At 38.5% G+C, this 20,643-nt stretch overlaps 1 protein-coding gene across 1 annotated transcript in view; it reads right to left on the minus strand.

Moving 5' to 3' along the window:
* dlgap4b (discs, large (Drosophila) homolog-associated protein 4b) overlaps window positions 1-20,643 on the minus strand; it is a 109,121-nt gene that overhangs the window by 33,155 nt on the left and 55,323 nt on the right. Inside the window, exon 2 of the mRNA XM_053635863.1 lies at window positions 4,938-4,987. The gene's annotated coding sequence lies outside the window, so the exon portion shown is untranslated. The remainder of the gene's footprint in view (window positions 1-4,937; window positions 4,988-20,643) is intronic.

The following is a 20,643-nucleotide window of genomic DNA, read 5'->3' on the forward strand; positions in this document are numbered from 1 at the left end:
CATTTTCAGTCCAGTGGTGTAATGTTCTAATGACTTCTCACTCTATTCAGCTATGGGAATCAAGTAGCAAATTCCTACCTTAAATAGCTAAGCACATGCAAAACACCATACGTAATCGTAATCAAAAGGACATGCAAGTAAACACAACCAAAATATGATATCAATGTATCTTAAAGACCACACTCAATCAAACCTAAATGATTTTTTACACCTAATCACATCAGAAAGACATCTAAACACACCAAAAACACCATATAATTAAATCAACCTTAAAGATGCTGTAGACTAGTGCTATAGGTCATCTGAAATGCATATGCCGTTACATTAGCTAGTTATTAGTTACCATGTACACCAAGAATCTAGCTCAGTTGACCAAGAACACTACATGTCCAAAAGAATGTGGACACCTGAGCATCACACCCATATGTGCCCACTTCCCCAAACTGTTGCCACAAAGTTGTGTGCTGTAAGATTAAGAATTTCCCATTACTGCAACTAAGGGGCCCAAACTTTTTCCAGCATGACAACACCCTTGTGCACAAAGTGAGGTCCATGAAGACATGGTTTGCCAAGGTTGGTGTGGAAAAACTCAATTGGCCTGCACTGAGCCCTGACCTCAACCTCAGTGAACACCTTTAGGATGAGTTGAAATGCTGACTATGCACCAGGCCTCCTTGCCTGACCCCTGTAATGCTCTTAGTGGCTGGCATAATGGACAAATCTCACAGCCAGTCTCCAAAATCTACTGGAAAGCCTTCCAAGAATAGTGGAGGTTATTATAACAACAAAGGGGGACTACATCTACAAGGATGGGATGTTCAACAAGCACATATAGGTTTGATGTCCACAAATGTTTGGCTATATAGTGTATATCTAGCCCTAAAATAAATTCTTAGAACCTTTATACTTTGTCTGCCAGACCTTTATATTAGCCTGTCATCAAAAGACCAGCTTTTTCAACCAGTCGGCACACCAAGGAACAACGGACCAATCAGCAGCCTCTGACCGTGAAGAGGCAGGGAAACTGCTCCTGTTCACTCCACTGTATAAATCTGAATCTGCCACATCCAACTGCAAGTTGTGTATTCGACTTGCATTCACCTGGATCTCTAATTGGCTTCAGAGTTTTGTTTTCAACTCTGATTGTGGTTGATTATGAGACTGATCATAGTCTCTATTTTCACTAGATTAGAACTCAGGAGCAATTTCTGAAACATCACTGCGATCTCTGGCCAATCCGACTAGACTGATGCCACAGCAGGACCTTTGGAATGATCGCTACTGAAATGTGTACACAATGTGTCATAAGGCTGTCTCTGCAATCACCAGACCACTCAACTCCACTGACACCATGGCTAATGCCATGTCACCACCTTCAGTGAAATCTCTACTGAAATCCGAGCAAATTGAGTAAAATGACTTTCTTTGTGATCTCAGGATATGCCAACAAGACAGACAAATCTTTACCTAGCCCAGTTGTATTTTAGAAATAGTTCATTGATCCCCTAATGCTTAACTGTATATTCTTGGCTTATTTTGAAAGTCTAATTGTCTCATGTATATGCCTCCATTGATTGTGTGTATATATTTTTCACCCATAAATATTCTTTATGAATTTTTTTATTAAACAGTGTGTGTGTGTCAGTGTGCCTGGTTTGTACCTGAACTCAGGTTTTGAGTTCATACTCCATCTCCAGTGTAATTAGATCTTAGTCACTTCCTGGTTTGGTCATAATGCCACCTGTAGGTCTTTAGTTACCCCACCTTTTCATTAGTAGTCCCAGGCCTTCCTTGTCTAACAGTGTGTATATACAGGCATTCTCTGCCCTAGCCCTTGGATGTTGGTTTGATCCTTTTCTGTTGTTTGGTTGTTCCTCGTGTTTATTTTACCTATACTTTGGATGTTCCTGGTTTTGTTTAAAGTTTAATTTTGTTTTCACATTTGTATCATCGATGGTCCTGGTCACACCTGTGCCACATGTCTTATGTACATAGTCTTGCTGAAGTTCAATAAACCTGGCTCATACCTACACCAAATATCCTTTTCAGTTTCGTCAGACTCGTCTCTCAAATCTAAGTCAGTGTGGTGGTGGGTCACGAGAAGCAGAATGGGTAGATGTGATTTTATATAGCAAGTTAATGTGGATGGGGAAGGAGTTTCAGGCGTAGTTCTCCCAAACTTCACTAAGTTCTTTACTCTCTATATAAAACAGTTCAGCTGTCTTTTTCCTGTCCAAACAGCAGGGGGTGCCAAGGGGTAATACGCGCACACACACACATATACACACACACACACACACACACACACACACACACACACACACAAAGTAACTCCAAAACCACAAAGAAGGACAACTAAGCAGAAAGAACTGCCCCAAGAGCAAGCAAAGGACATTATCTATCACACGAGTGATGTTATCCACACTAGAAACATAACCAGCATGATCTCACCTGTGTAATGATAACTAGTTTTACTTTCTTTCTTTCTTAATTTATTCATTTAGAGTAAATGTGAAATATACTCAATATGTTTTTCATGCTCACACGTTCAGCACTCGTACTCCTGTATAATAAGGGAGCAGAGGCTGTTGTATGAGAGCAGGTTTGAGTTAGAATGAGTTCCTCTGCCTGGCTCATGCTTGTTCTGTCTTGTGTGTTATCAGACTGAAGACCCACACCCTTCTTATTCTCTTTACTGCCTGGAGAATGATCTAGCTTAGAGCACAAAATACTGACTGTGATGTTGCCACATCAACCCACCGATCTCAAGTTGAATGTTTATGGGTAATGCATATATTGTATATGTATGCATACAAACTGAAGGGTGTTTAATTGTGTGTGTGTGTGTGTGTGTGTGTGTGTGTGTGTGTGTAATGGACAGAGAAGCTCAAACATCTATAATAAACAAAAGAGGCAGATAAAAAGACATGATGGGCATGTGACAGGAAAGAAAGCGTTAGAGAGGGAAAGACGATACACAAGGACAGAACAGAAGGAAACACTCAGCAACCATATGTTCACAGTGTGCAGATTATTAAAGAGCGAGCGAGCGAGTGACAGTGAGCGAGAGAGAGCTATACTCAATCTAACCTTGTCCTAATTATATTCTGCACTGGGTGGTGCCATTTTTGCTCTATTTTCACAGCTCTAAATTTACTCTTAGTTTAACTCTCTCCTCTATCCCACTGTAGCTCTTTGTTGTGAATAGTTTCTTCTCTTTGTAACTTTTTCCCCTCCTAAATTAGAAGAGTGTGGGGAAAAAAAACAATTGTAAAATACTAATTGGAAAAACTGTGGGGCCAAATTAGCAAAATTTTCTTTTCTAGCCAAGTCACCCATTGACCCTGGACCACACTGAGTAAGCATCTGACATAAAATAACCAGGAAGTGAAAATGGCTATATTACAGACCTGGCACAGCAGTAGTAGAGATATTTGAGTCACACACATCAGTCAGTCGGTGAGTGTGTAGGATTTGCATAAAATTATTAAACATGACAACTAAACAAGATTATTTGAATTTCTTGAACTACTATTGCTCCCCTAAATTGGTAGATCACGGGTTCCCAATCCTGGTCCTGGAGCACCACCTACCAGGCACATGTTATTGTTTTCCCTGCTCTAACACACCTCATTCAACTAATCAGCTAATTCCTGTGATGAAGTGGGTGTGTTAGAACAGTACGAACACTAAAATATACAGGAAATGGGACACTCCAGGACCAGGGGTGAGTACCTGTGGGCTAGATTATTATTAAACTTGTGAATTGTGATATCAATAGAGATGTAAATCATATTGAAGAAAAGCTCACATTCTGCCATAAAGCAGAAAAAACTACTTCTCGATGACACTAGACTGCAGTGTAGGTGTGTCATTTACATTTCCACCTTTGAAGTGAACTAATAAAATTCTTCACTTTTTGAAAGATAGAATTTGCATTTGTTTATCTCATGAAAAATCACTCTCACCCCTCTTCCACTCTTCTTCCAATCAGCTTATCTTTTCTAACATGAGATCGATCTTTCATGGCTAATTCAATTTTATGCATATAACCCCTCAACAAAAAAGGTTTCCAGGAAGTGTGTGTGCAAAAAAAACAAAACACCTCTTCCCCTTTAGCCATCCCTGCTCTTTTTTTTTTTATATCTTCTTTTAACAAAACAGAGATATGAGGATTAGCATGATGTTCTTTTATCTACAGTGAGCCTTAAGCGTTAGACAAAGCACACGAGGTGTGCCTTCTGTATCTTTATCAGAAGGCTGCTGTGTATGAAACTGTTTTGCACTGCATGAAATTATAATAACTTACTCTGAAAACCTGGAGACTGAATAAACCTACCAGTGAAAATTTAAGAGAAAAGCAATGGGTTTAGTAGCAAGGATTTAGAAAAACCCGTATGCACACAAACAAGGATACAGGATATAGGTTTGTGTAGCTTAATAAATTACGCAGAGGCCCAAATCAATAATGAGAACAATAACAGCCCAAATCAACAACTAGAGCAATTAACAGGCTGGTGATAGAGCCTGGTTCAGATAAAATACTTGACATGCAAAAACGTAAATAAAGCTACATTCTAATGTGTGTATAAGCAATTGGGGAAGACGGGGTAATAAAGTTGCTATTACTACTGTATATGAAAAAAGCAGTCCTTTGGAGACTCGTCTATGCTGACTCAGAGACTGTGTTATTGTCAATAATCCTCTAATGGATGCCTGTCAAACGTGTCACCACAGGACACGCTGTTTCCATGGCAACTCTGAGCATAATGCACAGGCTTCATGGTTGTGGACCGTTGGCCAACGTAAGGGTGTGTGATCTGAAACAGTGCAACCCTCACGCAGCTCTCACACAACATCAAACAACAGAAAGAATTTGATATGACACACAATACGTCCTTTCACACAGACCACCTAATGTAGTATACTGTACTTACATTTGGAGGTCATCACACAAGTGGCAGGTATCAAACAAACTCTCAGCTTCCTGTTGAAAGACAAATTGCTTTATTAGTCTTAAGTAATTTCATCAGTCTTAAGAAAACCCAAGTGAACTCTCATGCTACTGTATACGCAAAAGCTGACTACTTTACTTTGAGTCCTGGCGAATGGTTAACATTTGCTAAGGACACAGCTCTCTGGTGACAGAAGCTTTCTCTCTAAATGTCACTCTATCCACCATCTTATTCATGTGACGTCTGTATTTTGAGCTACTGTATGTCTGGGACTTCTAGTTAAGAAGCATAATATTTCATCATTTTTTAATGAGAGCTGCTGGAATGTTAAATTGCTACGCCTACATTAAATATCTCCTAGACGATACAGACCAGAGTGTGAAGTTTGAAAAAAGCACAGCAGATCAGCTAAGCTACATTTGGGGATAAAACAAGAATGTTATGGTTATAAACCGCTCGAGGAAGTGCAGCGTCACTGTCTTAAGAGATTCCTGTGCAAAGTTTCATAGCTAAACCTCATCTGGGACTGAGCAATCAAAGATGTAGTCGTGTAGCCATAGGGTCGCATGTTTATTATGGTGTAGTGTCAGTGGCTAATCCTACAGTACATTCAGCTATGCTGGGAAAATATTAAAGAGGGGCTGTCTGTACGAGTGTATTAGTTCTGTGCTGTCAGAAAATCCTCTGTTCCTCTACTAAGTGCACACCTCAGGCTGAGTGTTGAGGCTTAACAGCATTTTTGAAATAAATGTAAATTTTTACAGCTATACAGCTGCAGTGGTGACGATGGTGATGATGGTATACCGTACATACAGTGGGGTCTAAAAGTCTGAGACTACACTGAGCATTTGAAATGAACAATATTTGAAATATTTACACATTTTTTAAAACAAAGAATGTAAATGTTCAATCTCTTGAATAATTAATATTCAAGATTCTGCAGAATTTCTAGGTGCCTATTTAAAATGTAAGCAAATTGACCATGTTAACTGATTTGTATAAAAGCTCAGATTTTCCTCATGCGTAATCTCTTCTATTGCAGCATGTGTTCAAATGACATGCTGATGGATTTGATCTAAAACGGATCATACGTTTTTTGCAGAAACTTGTGGAGTCCATTCCCACTTGAGTACACACTGTCATTAAAGCAAAAAGGGGACGGACCAAATACTAAGAAGCTTAATTCATTTAAGCATTTCAAATATTCTACTTTTCACTCAGGTTGTTGTCAGTAATGTATGTAATGAAATGAATTTTAATGAAAATTGCTGCATTAAATTAGAAAAGAATGTAAAATAGAAGCGTTTTCACTAGTGCTCTCAGACTTTTGGACCCCACTATAATTTGTATTTTATTTTATTTTTATTTATTTGTTTGTTTGTTTGTTTGTTTGTTCGTTTATTTATTTATTTATTTATTATTTAAATTTTAAAAGAACCATACCAAATAAATTATTGTCACAATGCCATGGAAACAATCTTTTTCTTTTCTGTTTTTTAAAAATGTTTCTGGAGAAAGAAAAAGCTTCTCTTCACTGAATGGACAGCATGTATAAGGCAAAATATGAAAGATGATAAGGCTTTTTTGGCTTATAAAATGCATTTTTACACTTAGCAAAGATAAACCACAAACTACAAATATTATGCATGGTAAGCTTTTTACTGCATCATCATCTCCATCCATCTTCTGGCTTTATAAATCCCAAACTATCCCAGACTAGGTTTAAAAAAAAATAAAAAAATCCCATATATACAGTGTCCTCCCCTAATATTGGCACCCTTGGTAAATATGAGCAAAGACGGCTGTGAAAAATTGTCTTTATTGTTTAACCTTTTGATATACTTATACTTATGGATATCAAACAATTGCAAACACAACAGAGGTATATATATATATATATATATATATATATATATATATATGTATATACATATACATGTACATATACATATATAAATATACATATATATAATGTGTGTGTGTGTGTATATAAATATATATATATATATATATATATATATATATATATATATATATATATAATCTTTGTGTGCACCAATTATTGGCACCCCTATAATTCATATGAGAAAAATATATTTGAAGTATGTTCCCACTGATATAGATATATATTTTTTAGTACCTGGATGACTGGGAACAGGAAATTGTTCAATCATCCCTTCCTGTTCCACAGGGATATAAATATGAGGTTCATATTCATTCATAACAATGGGTAAGACCAAGAAATATAGGTGTGATGTGCAGCAAAAGGTTGCTGAGTTTCACAAAATAGGAAGTGGCTATAAGGATTATTGCACAAGCATTGAAGATGCCCATTTCCACCATCAACCACCAACCACAAAATTAAGGTCCTGCCATGGCCATCCCAATCCCCTGACTTGAAACCCATAGAAAACCTGTAGGGTGAACTGAAGAGGAGAGACCTCGAAATTTGAAGGATCTGGAGAGATTCTGTATGGAGGAATGGTCTCAGATCCCTTGCCATGTATTCTCTTACCTCATCAGGCATTATAGGAGAAGATTCAGAGCTGTCATCTTGGCAAAGGGACGTAGCACAAAGTATTGACTAAAAGGGGTGTCAATAATTGTAGCAAACGTATATTTAACAAATAATTTTTTTTTGATAAACCTGTGTTTGTTTGCCATGAGAGCAGAGTATTTTTATGATATATATATATCTTTGTACCAAGTCTGTAAAGTAATGTAGTGTATTGTCATGCAATTTTGTAATTTTGTAATGGGCCTGGGAGGCATAGCACTATTTAGGGGTGCAGAAGAAACAAAATGAAATGGGTCATGTTGCCATGTAACTACTTGGAAACAATATTCCTAACAAGGACACAGTTCAACTTAATACAAGAGTCTCTATGTCCCAGTTCCATTACTTAGTTACAGTGAAAACGGAAACAAAAGGGCTTTATTGTATCAATGAATTTCCGACCTAAACGAAAAAAAGAAATGAGATTTTTATTTTTATTCCCAGTTTGTACAGCTCATAGTCATGATCTGTTCTTTCTGCGGTGTGTGTGCAGGACGAGTCTATCTGTTAACCTGACTGGGCGTGGCTTGATGTAGGTGCACCATTTACTTCTGTACCTTGCAGCTTGCAAAATGGGAATTGTAAACGAGAAAATGGAAAATGGAAATCAGTTATAGAAAATTGAAATGGAAAATGAAAAGCGTAGGAAAATCGACACTGACAGTTCTTTTTTCACTTTGTTACTGACCCAGACCTGAACAAATACTGTTAATTTTTTTTTCACGTTTATCCAATATGGGGCAGCTATATTAGTCCTAGGATTTCACAAACATCTTCGTCATACATCATGATTCGAAATACCGTAAGTTTGCAGTGATGCATCATTCACACACACACACACACACACACACACACACAGTAACTCCATAACCACAAAGAAGGGCAGCTAAGCAGAAAGAACTGCCCCAAGAGCAAGCAGAGGACATTATCTATCCACACTAGGAACATAACCAGCATGATCTCACCTGCGTAATGATAACTAGTTTTACTTTCTTTCTTTCTTCATTTATTCATTTATAGTAAATGTGAAATATACTCAATATGTTTTTCATGCTCACACGTTCAGCACTCGTACTCCTGTATCATAAGGGAGCAGAGGCTGTTGTGTGAGAGCAGGTTTGAGTTAGAATGAGTTCCTCTGCCTGGCTCATGCTTGTTCTGTCTTGTGTGTTATCAGACTGAAGACCCTCACCCTTCTTATTCTCTTTACTGCCTGGAGAATGATATAGCTTAGAGCACAAAATACTGACTGTGATGTCACCACATCTATCCAATCTCACTATCTCTCTCACACACAGAGAAGAAGAAGAAGAAGAAGAAGAAGAAGAAGAAGAAGAAGAAGACTTATGAGGGATTGTTTGCATATAAGTACTTATGACAGTAAAAACAGATAAACCTGACTAACATAAATAGTATCATTGTGTGTGTGTGTGTGTGTGTGTGTGTGTGTGTGTGTGTGTGTGAGAGAGAGAGAGAGAGAGAGAGAGAGAGAGAGAGAGAGCAATGATAATATAAATCATCCCAGAAACTTAATTAGGCCATTGATTCAAAATAATAAGGAGGACATAATGAGCAGAATAAATGAATCAGGCAGGCACTGGTGGCAGGGTGCAGAGACTGCTTCCTGTTTGCTACAGCTAGGGTAACTAATCTTAATTTACAGTCAGGAGAGTAAGGGCCACGTGCTTCCAATCAAGGTTTAACACGTACACACACAAACACACACACACACACACACACACACACACACACAGTGGAGCAGGATGTCTCTCTTGTTTGAAGATTCATATTAGATAGAAAGGAGGAGATTAGATAGAAAGGAAAAGCGATTAGCAAGCAAAATGGCTTCATTTGCCTGATTAGCCTTTTAATGTGAAAACATTAAATGTCACTACAGTTTCCACTTGTCTTTGTTCAGCGATGTAAGGTGAGGTACCTCTTAAAGGGGTATGCATGAAATACAGAAATGGAGAGAAAAGAAACCTGAGACCTGACAGAAGTAGACAAAAAGAGTTTGTGTCGTCTGTGTCGTCTGATTATCATCATACTCGTCATAAAATCAGATCATGGCACATATACAGAAATGCAAACACGCAGACATGTGCGTACACACACACACACAAACACACACACACACACACACACACACACACACACCTGTTTCGAGACAATGGGTTTTTCAGCAGCAGATGAGATTGACAGACAAAGCGATTAAGACATTAAGCCTAAAGGCAACATGGTGTACAACTGGTTGTAGGGTACAACTGTACGTTTATTCTAACAGAAGTAATGAAGCTGAAGTGATTTGCTCACAGTGATGCAGTGACACCGCCCTGCCATTACGCTTCACATTACTGTAGCAGTCTTCCTAACACTGGTGATCTTCTGCACCAATATTAACATCAATTCAGAACGCACAGCCATTCTCATGTTGAACTGTTGTATAAATTTTAAAGCGAATATTATGAAGTGTATGTTAATCATTCCTAATTATTCTTGAGTTAACTTCGTCATATGAGTTCTGTGTATTCTTACAAGTTTGTCGTTGTAAAGCTGTGTTGATTTTTCTGAAATTTTGTTTTTCACTTCAAGTCAGAGTGTTTTTCTGGTTGTTATTTCATTTGCCAGGTTAATAGAACATGGCAAAATGGCTTACTGTTCAGGGTGTCCCCCGCCTTGTACCCCGAGTTACCTGGGATAGACTCCAGGCTCCTCACGAACCTGTGTAGGATAAGCAGAACAGAAAATGGATGGATGGATATCAGCCAAATCATAGACATGACTACTACTCAATGTCCTTCCTTCCTTCCTAATTGTACTTATTGCCAATTCCCACCCATGATATACTGATTGTTATGTCACACCCATATAATAGTTCTTCCCTATCACACCTACCAAATGGCGACGCCAAAGACTAACTCATGCTTCCTTCAAAATACACAAAGCCATTTTTTTTCAAGCTGTTGCTAATGCAATGTCACATTGCAGCTGAACACACTGGGAGGAAAGTGTTAACTGCTACGTTCACAGATGACCACGATTGACTAACATCCTCTAATTGATCGCCCAGAGAGCACAGACAATTATGTTCTCTTGAATTAAGACCTCCCGAGGATAGGGCAAACACTGTGCTGTTGTGCTACTCGGGAGCTGATTCTGATTTATTTTGATTTCAGCTTCAGTTTTTATTTTCTGTTCTGATTTTCTCAGCATATGTACATGAATACAAGAATTGATTAGGGCACAGTAAAAAGAGATGGGCCAGTGGACCTAGCCACAGTCCTACAACTGTACTAGTTCATCATCATCTCTGTCTCTCTATATATCTCTCTCTCTCACACACACACACTCACACACACACACACAGTTTCTCTGTTCTGACTCATATCATTATAAAGCTCTGCAATACCAAAAGTTGAGCAAAGACACCAGTCCCCTTATCCAACTGATCCTGAGTCACTGCACTACAACCCCACTGCGACGCACTAACAGACACTAACACACCACCAACATAAAAATTAACACACCACCAATATAAAAATTAACACACCACCAATATAAAAATTAACACACCACCAACACACATTAACACAGTAAAGACTCAGGAAACAAAGAATTTTGCAAACCAAATTACACACTAAAACAACATTGAAAGTAAACTATTTGGCCTATTGGGAAACCTAAACTAAACTCCAGAGTAAAATACAGTGTTATCTGGCCTTAAACAGACCGTACAGTGTGGCAGATTATCTAAGCACGGTGATTGATCCAAAACTGAGAAACAAATTGACAAAAAACAGACTCAGCAAACACCGCTTGGCCATCGAGACGAGTCGACACAGACAGTCCTGGCTGCCCCAAGAGAAGAGACTGTGCCAGCAGTGCACACTAAATAAAACAGAGACAGAGCTGCATTTCCTTACTGAATGCACAAATATAACCACATTTGAACTGAATTCTTCGGCAAAATGAACAATATCATCCCCAAATTTAGCTGCCTCTCAGACCCAAAACTGCCCCACCTCCTGGGTGAGGGACAATGAGTGACCGCACACACACTATTATACTATATAAATTGATAGTTTTTTGCCATCTTATTTTTTGAGTTTTGAGTTATTATCTAACTAAAAAACGTGCAGAATCCATCAGTGGCTTCGTCAGACATGTTGCTTCGCTCCGAGAAGTTCATTACGTGCTTTTCAACGGCAGTAAGAAGGTTACAGTAAGGGAGGATGACATGTCCACCAGGAAAGTTAGGTGAGTTTTTCATCGCAATAAAGTTAGTTTTAGGTTCAATATTCGCTGGATATTCACTTTCTCCTGCCCTTGTTCTATAGAACCGACAGTCTTACACATATATCAATACCACCATAAGTTTTAATAATATTCAATTATTATATACGGACATAAAACATCCATCCATATATCCATCCATCCATCCATTTTCTATACCGCTTATTCTACAGGGTCGCGGGGAACATGGAGCCTATACCAGGGAGCATCGGGTACAAGATGGGGTACACCCTGGACAGGGTGCTAATCCATCGCAGGGCACAATCACATACACGTTCACACACTACGGACACTTTGGACACGCCAATCAGCTTACCATGTGTGTCTTTAGACTGGGGGAGGAAACCGGAGTACCCGGAGGAAACCCCCGCAGCACAAGGAGAACATGCAAACTCCACACACACAGGGCAGCGGTGGGAATCGAACCCCCGACCCTGGAGGTGCGAGGCGAATGTGTTACGGACATAAAACATTTACTTAAAAATGTCAGCGTGTATTAGAGCTGCATATTTACACCTGAGAATATTCTGACCATTATCACAGCGCAAGTTGCCTAAGGGACCGTCTGGCAATTCCACTCACTGAGTTAAAACGTCGACAGGCCCTATTCTTGCCAGCTAAAGAAGGTGGGCAGACTGAAGCTGCTTCGTGTTAATAATATTGAAAATGCAGGATACACGATTAGTTAGTGAATACAATATTGATCGACTGCTTTACATTTCTTTAAGAAGAAAAGTGACAAAACCCATTTCAGATACTGTAAGTTACTAATAAGTTCAGGTCAACCCTACTCTGAAACTCACACACCCACCAACAGACATACACACAAGGCAGAAATAGAGAGTTTACACAATCAGAAAGACATAATTAAATGAGTATTTAAAAAAAAAATCAATTAGATTCTTGGTATATTTCTAATTATTAATAGACGTTCTGGACTAATCTGGAGACATACATGTGGGAGAATAAAGGATGATGACAAGGCTAGCTCTCCAAAAGTAATACTACTTTAATCTTCTGGTCTTATTAATGCAATTTAATTGAACAGTTTCAATTTTTAAGTCTCGGTTGAAAAGCAACTTTAGTTAAGCTAATTGTTAATAGCTTTTCTCTTAGGTAACGGTGTGGCTCTCTCACTCTCTCTCTCACTGTTCACTCAGGTTTGTTGATTGTAGAGTAGCAAGACACTTTATGTCTCAGCATGCCTCATCCCTTTTTGTTATGCTGTCATAACTAGACCTGCTGGAGTCCCTGTTTGCACTCTGGTCACAAGACTATACCTAATTCTCTCTCTCTCTCTCTCCAGGTTTAAGATCAACAAATGCTTCCATCCAGACTCCATCCCATCTTGACTTCTGAAAGATTCTGCCTCTCTAACATAATCTTTTTTATACCCAGTCATGTTACTGACCTGTTGCCAATTAACCTAATTAGTTGTAAAATGTTCCTCCAGCTGTTTCTTTTTAGTAACACTTACTTTTCCAGTCTTTTGTTGCTGTGTCCCAACTTTTTTGAGACGTGTTGCGGCCATCAAATTAAAAATTACCTTTTTTTTTTCTTAAAATGGGACATTTACACAGTTTTACACAGAGAAAACATTTGATATGTTTTCTCTGTTCTATTGTGAATAACATATCGGTTTATGAGATTTACAAATCGTTGCGTTCTGTTTTTATTTACATTTATTTACATTTTACACAGCATCCCAACTTTTTGGAATTGGAGTTGTATATTGAGCTACATGTGTTACTCCTGCTGCCTGATTGGGATCCTGGTGACTCCCTCCACCCTTCAGACTTGCCTCTACTTGTGCTATGAGCTTCCTTCACTTGGGAATCGTTTGCTGCTGCTGAGGATGATCTTACATGGATAGTCTAAAAACAATTGCTTTACATAGTCCACATGGATACCCTAAAGATTTGCACATACCAAAAAACTTCTATGGCCCAAACCCACCTGTACTTCATTGGATAACTTCACTTGGTTACTGGAGATTTGAAGCTAAAAACTTCTTCAGTAGTCAAAACTGACGCTCATACTGAAGATCCTTTCAATGCACTCAGTACTGTTTGACTTTATAGTGTACAGCTGTGGAAGAGTACTGATTTATAATCATATTATATGGTGTCACCCAGAAGAGGATGGGTTCCCATTTGAGTATGGTTTTTCTCAAGGTCCCCCCCCCACCACTCATTAGTAATCTCAATCGACATCTGGATTCCTGTTAAGCTGTTATATAAAGTGTTATGCAAAAAAATTCATTGAATTAATGTGAATGTACCATACATGGTTGAATTAATCTGCAACTTGAAAAAATGTAAGACACTATAACGAGTTTTATGGATGGCTATAATTTAAACGTTAATTGGTTGAGTTCAATTTTTGCAAATTCTATCCAACAGTTAGGTCTTCCTTAGCACACGGCAACTAAAAGCTATCATGTGCTTCCTCCAAGTCACGTTAACTGCTGCCCATGCTACATCACAGGGTGGCAAGACCTTCTCGGAGGTAAGTGCTATCCACCCACTTCCAAACACATGAGCTCTCAGATGCCCATGATTGGTTATTATCACTGTGATTGATAGGGCAGAGAGAGTATGCCACCCCTCCTATACATTTTAAGTGTATGTTATACGTATTGTTACAATTTACTTATTAGTAAAAGCTTAATCAAACTGAACACAAACAAAATGAGGGTGGCACTTTGATGCAGCAGAAAATTGCTGCCTCACAGCTCCAGGGTCTCTGATTCAATTGTGAGCTTGGGTTTCACATGTTCTACCCGTGTCAGCTGGGGAAACAGCACATTTGCTTTCTAGTTGTTTGAACTAGCACACCACTCCCACCAGCACGTTTTGTTCCACATGTAAATGTAATTACTGCTGCCTGGATGTGACAAAAACCGGTCGCACATCACTGCTCATTTTCAATGCTCATAACAGGAAAGTGTCATTATTAGAGCATAACCACATTTATGACATTTAATACAGCGCAACATTAGCAGCTAGATCACCGCAAGCTGTTGGAGCCGCTCGCACATTATGTTTCTTCTCATTCACAGGACACATGATGGCCTATAATTAAATATCTCTCTTTAAATTACAGTAACTCCATGCTTATACTTCTCAACACAGGGAATAATAGCAAAGATCTGGGATCCAAATATAGGCTGGCTAATAATCTTTTCAGAATTATGAGTATAATAATGTATCTGAAAGTGTGAGACTTTTTTGTTCATTGATTTATATCCACAGGCACTTGTGCCAGGACATGCTTCATTTTCTCTTTTTAGAGCATACAGTGAGGGGGAATGAATAGTCAAAGTATTCACTATTTTCACATTTTAATATACTTCCAGCATGTATATCCACTTCAAATTGACACATATAATGCATTTTGACTTTGTACTCTTATAATATAAATTTATATACATGTATATAAATATAAACAAACAAGTCTGCATTACATAACATAAGCATAACATATGTTTAAAAAAAAACAAAACTGATAAGGAAAAAAGTATTTGCACACCACAGGTTACTAGCATTAGTATTTTTGTAGCAAAGCTGTTGTTAGTAATTACAACTTTGAAACGTCTATGATAAGAAGGATTTAGCTTTTTTGCAGCATTGTGGTTGAATTTTGGCCTGTTCCTCTTGGGAAATTGTTTTCAAATCAATGACATTCAAGTCAGGAGATTGGGTAGACCATACAAAGTCTGTCTGTATCTTTCAGTTTCTAACATGTCCCAGTACATTGGTCTATTTATGATTCCTTCGATGGTGTGTAATTCCACAGTTCATTTGTAAGGAAGAGCAACTCATTATCATAATGCTCCCACCCTCGTGCTTCACCGTGCGTATAGTGTTTTTAGAATTAAATGCACAGCCCTTTTTTCTCCAAACAAGCTGAATTAGTGCCAAAGATTTCTATTTATGTTGCGTCTGACCAGAGTATATCGCTCCAAAAGATTTCTGATTTGTTTAAATGCTTTTAGATGTGCATGTCTGTGCTTCTTTTGTTGCAGAGGAGTTTTGGTAAGGTGTAGTAACATAGATGATTGAAGTGCATTGCTTATCGTTCTCTGCTGTTCCTGCTGCTTTCAGGTCCTCCTGTAACTCTTTTCAGCTGACTGCTGGCTTCTCTCTTACTTTCCATATCATTAGTCTGAGAGTGTGTTGTGAAATCTTGTGGAGCGCACCTGTCTGGGGATAATTAGTTGTGGATCCATGAATGTTCCACCTGCACATTACTGAACCAATTGTTCTGAAATGGATATTTAAGGTCTTTGCTATGGCTCTATAGCTTTTTACATTTGAGAGTTGCTTAAAAATGTTCATGTGACAACTTCACCTTCACAATTATCGCTAGTTATTGATGAAATCTTCAGAAAACACACACACACACACACACACACACACACACACACACACACACATGTAGGATTGGTCTACACGGTTTTGTAAGAGACACTTGTTTACGAAAGAAAAACAATTATGTCTCAAAACAATGTAGACTGAGAGCCAGACAACTTAGATTCAAATGTCTGAAAAGACGGATTGGTGCTAGATACTGATGCTATGGGGGAATTGGATTCCAAGGAAAGAAGATGGATGGTTACAATCTAAGCCGTTATGCCTCTCCACTGACCAGTACTTTCCCAATCTACTGACCACAGGCATTTTCCTCAAACCCCTGCTACCTGCACAACGAGGTCACTCTTAGAATTAACGGTTCTGAACAGATAGTGGATAGCTATAAAGTAAAGTTTTGAAAACCCTATAATCGTGAATATGAGCATATCAGACCCTTCTTAAGGCATTGGACTATGGCCTCTAAATGGCAAATTTGAAAATCCCTCATTTATAATCCCCCCTTGATCTCCTTGATCTCTCTCTCTCTCTTTCTCTCTCTCTCATTGAGCTATTATTATTCACCGCTCTACATTTGTCCTGTTGTCATGATGAGTCGACCTATAGACCACCATGCTATCACACTGTGCTCTCACACATCCATACTGTTTCACCATTTGTTGCATATAATCACACTTCCCTCTATGAACTTCCCATTGGCTTGACATTCCCAGAATAATAGAAAAAATTAAAGCATCTAACTATACTACATTATGAGGATATAAATATATCCTGTATCAATGTTACTGCAACGGTGAGTGTCCAGCTATCCATTTGGTTGCCTTTTCTATTTCTATCTTTTTTTTAGCCCTCAAGCATTTGCTTCACTATTGATTCATGGGACAGTGAACAGAAGGAAAGGGAGCCGCCATCTACAAGCAATCTGCCTGATTACACACTGGCAGCAATCAGGATTTTTAATGCCAAAAAACCAACCAAACACATCTCTAATTAACAAAAAACTGACACTTCATCAGAGCAGTAATTTTTTTTATAACAGTTTTTTTTCCATAGCTTTGTCAGTTTGTTGATGCGAAATTCCATATAATATTTTAAAGACCAGCAACCAGCTACTACAATGCTACCTAAACCTAGATGCTTGTCACAGCCTTAGCATGCAAAGAAATTCTCCTATTATGATAACTGAGAGCATAAATTTTGGCCTTTGATGTGAAGCAATAGTTGGAAATAGTTGTAGTCAGCAGTGGATTACGATGATGTGGTGCAAAGTGAAAGAGCGATGGTTAACTGATTTGAGCTGCTGCTATACTCTGTGGATTACAGACAAGAGCACCTTTTGCCTTTTGAATAGTGCATGAAAGGAATTAGCACATTAATCCTGTCACTCCCCAGGCTCTCGGCTGCCCTAGTTTCCTCAAAGACAGAGAGAGAGAGAGAGAGAGAGAGAGACAGAGGAAGAAAGGGGGGTTGGGGGTCAGATAGATTCCACAAAATCCTATGAAAATATAAACATAACATCAGTGGATTATGGTAAAATAAAATATTCTAATGGCTTACAGTGAAGGAACAGGATTAGATTAGTTTGTTGATTAGATTAAATTCTTCAATGGGCTGTGGATGTCTTTGTAAAGCAAAGTAGACAGCCTCTTTGGATTCCTATTCAATATACTTTCAAAACATCGATTCCCTTGGAGAACAGCTGCAATAAAACACCTTGCAAAATGATTCTGCTGACTTCTTCAACTAAAGATATTTTCTCAGACTGTGACACACTTGCCACTTCTATGGCATACCCATGAGAAGTGGCCATCGGTGCTCACATTATCAGAAAGTTTTCCAGCTATTCCATTTGTGTCAGAGCGAACCTCCAGCATCTTCTCTCTCGAGAACAGTCAGCTGAGTCCAGCCTGGGGATTTTTCTCAGTTGAAAGCATCCCAATCTTCACTGTGAGCTCTGTGCTTTAGCATACTGAAGGATGCATGCTTCAGTACCGTCTCTGAAAGTGACAGCATAAACATAACATTTTTGTAGGATGCATTTCCACATGACAGTGAAACCCATGACACACAACCACCTATGTATTCACTTTGATTAATGAGGAAATGGGTTTCAGATCAACATTGTGGACCAGCAACCATAAAGCCAAAAACTATTTTGGTGAATTTCTTAGAGTTGTATTCACAGTTGAGTTGAGCGCATGCAGTGAGGATTTAATATAGAAATTGTGCATGGAATTCAGACCTCGAACATAATCTGGACTTAAGCACTATTTATATGTTGCACAAGAGTTATGCATGTAGGGTGGAGTCTGCCTTAATCAGAAGTGTGTCTCAGTTATGTGTAGTTCTGGACTTGAACTTAAACTCATGATATTGGCACAGTACGTAGTACTAATAAGTCTAGTAATAAGTCCAGCGCCACAGACTGACAGTTTGATGTAAGCACAATATACTGAAATGTATGCTTGGGCTATTAAAAATGCAATGCCTTTCGAGACCAATAACAAATACATAATTACAACACTATTAATTAATTAATAAGATCATCCCTTTGAGTTTTTTTTGGCTACACCGATATCAAAGTAGACAGCATTACATTACATAATCTGAATGTGGAGCCCAGAAAATCCACTTAAGCAGCTGTATAGCCGAACTCTGAATATGAATAACTGTCCTTGGATAAATATTGACCTAACTTTTGGACTCTGAATACGGCCCTTAGTGAATAGCTGCCCATACACTAGGAGGAGATCATAATGAATTACACTTTAACTAAATAATGTAGTGGGCTAGAAAATATTTCATTATTTCTTTATCCATCCATTTCCCCATCAATTAAATCTGATGATATTTGAAAATTTCTAGCCAAGTTTCTTTTTTACTTTGCTCAGCCAAAATACAAAATACAAGATGTCTGTATATTCCCATCTACTGTCAGAACCACATCCAAGAAGTTTGATGTTAATGCTGGCCTGTATGCTCCGAGCCAGACTCATTTCCATTTGCCTTTAACAGTGTAATGCGGGCATTGCCTGTGAATTAGTAAGTCCTCAAATCCAGTAAAGAATGCCAACATGCAAATGAAATAGACAAATCAAGGATGTTAGTTATGTTCACAATTGGGTTTTGTTCATCTGCTATTTGTATGAGAGTCTTTTCTCAAGGAGACAAAATAGCGCCCAAAATAGAATAGACGCTTTATAATAATTAGCAATCAGAATAACCAATGTAACAATCACAGCAGTCATTATGCCATCAATATTCAACAACAAATTGGTTCCTCTAGTCGGGTTGTTTTTTCACAGCCAGACACAGTGCTCCAGGCAAGTAAAATTGATCAGTTGTTAAGTCACCTGATACACCCATTCCTTGGCCTTTTCCCATCTGTTTCTGTACACCACCTCCTTGGGTCCTAGCAGTTTTTGCCTGACCAATTCTGACTGAGTGCGCTTCACTTCACGCACCATAGGTTTTAGCTCAATCTTTGGACCACAACAGCTTCATTGGGTGGCCCAACTTGCCTTTGAGGAACACTTCAAACTTTTTTTTAAATTTTCATTACTGAAGATTACCTTTACTACTACACGTCAGCGTCAATGGCTACTTATCTAATAGGGAACTATTCGACTATGACTATGAATGTAAGCAGCGTCATTGCAAAATGGCTTAGTCAATTTGGAATTGTTATAAAGTATATGAAACTACAACTAAATATTTGGTGCTTATCAACAGGGTTGCATCCGAGCTGTCAAAATGACAGGTAAGACTGACACGTCGCTTAGCCCAGTACAATCCAGACACCAACACCAGAATCTATTCCACAAGCAGAGAGGCTAATAGGTGGCTTTATTACCCATACTATTTCCCATTTAATTCATTCATTCAGAATAAACATTTGACATAACTTATAAGAAGCTGCATTACACAATAACACAATAACAATGAACATGTTGTAGGTCACTGCTGAATTGCGAGGGAAATAAAATCATGAAAAGGTCATGGGATTTTATTCTGACAGCTCTGTCATCTTCAATTTCACACCTGCTAGACCAAGAATATAAACTCCATCCAATTAGCAGCTCAACTACGTCTTGACAACAATGGACCTTTACTGGACTCATGTTTTTTTGTTGCTCTTCTCTCATTCTCATTCTCCCTTAGTTTTTATAAACCAGACTTTTGTTTGCTTGATACCATGATTGTTGTTCCTTTACCCTCTTATTTTATCAATTAAATGTTTCCAATGAAAATTAGAAGCTTTGCAGATATCTTTCATTCCTCATCCATTCCTCATCTTGGCAGATCCACGATCAATCCCAGGAACTTTAAGCCCAGAAACAAGAATACACCCTGGATGAGATGCTAGTCTATTGCAGGGAACCAAACATTCACCCTGGGGCAATTTTAGAACAGACAAGCACCCCCACCAGCATATGGTGGAAGGGAAACCACACAGACATGGTGA

The sequence above is a fragment of the Ictalurus furcatus genome, chromosome 11, assembly GCF_023375685.1.
Source record: "Ictalurus furcatus strain D&B chromosome 11, Billie_1.0, whole genome shotgun sequence".
NCBI classification, from domain to species: Eukaryota; Metazoa; Chordata; class Actinopteri; order Siluriformes; family Ictaluridae; genus Ictalurus; species Ictalurus furcatus.